Consider the following 706-nt stretch of genomic DNA (forward strand, 5'->3'; position numbering starts at 1 on the left):
TATTATAATGACATGTGCAAAGAGTAGTTAGAAAACAAAAGGTAAGGACACACTCAGCATTTCCCTAGCTGAAAGAACTGAAGAAAAAATTTAAGCCTCAAGTTGCAACGTTGAAAGATTCTATGGGCAAAATATTGAATGATGCAGGAAGCATCAGAAAAAGATGGAAGGAATACACAGAGTCACTATGTCAAGAAGAATTGGTCACTGTCCAGCTACTTCAGGATGTGGCATATGATCAAAACCAACAGTATTGAAGGAAGAAGTCCAAACTGTACTGAAGGAATTGGTGGAGAAGAAAAAGTCTCCAGGAATGGACAGAATACCCATTGAGATGTTTCAACAAATGGACACAGTGCTGGAGGCACTTACTCATTTGTGCCAAGAAATTTGGAAGACAAGTACCAAGCCAACCAACTGGAAGATACCCATATATGTGCCCATTCCAAAGAAACATGATCAACAGAATGTGGAAATTATCAAACAATATCTTTAATATCATGTGCAAGAAAAATTTTGCTGAATTAATTCAAAAATAGTTGGAGCAGGACAGAGTAGTTGATCCTGTGGGCTTGGGACCATGGTCGCAGGGGACATCAAGCTCAATTGGCATAACACACTATACAAAACATTGCTCCACCTACTACTTTGGCGAGTAGCGACTGGGACCTTAAAAGCTAGGAAGCTGCCATCTAGATGCAACAAC

Source organism: Orycteropus afer, unplaced genomic scaffold, assembly GCF_000298275.1.
Source record: "Orycteropus afer afer isolate SDZICR_OR568_19922 unplaced genomic scaffold, OryAfe1.0 scaffold00063, whole genome shotgun sequence".
In the NCBI taxonomy this organism is placed as follows: domain Eukaryota; kingdom Metazoa; phylum Chordata; class Mammalia; order Tubulidentata; family Orycteropodidae; genus Orycteropus; species Orycteropus afer.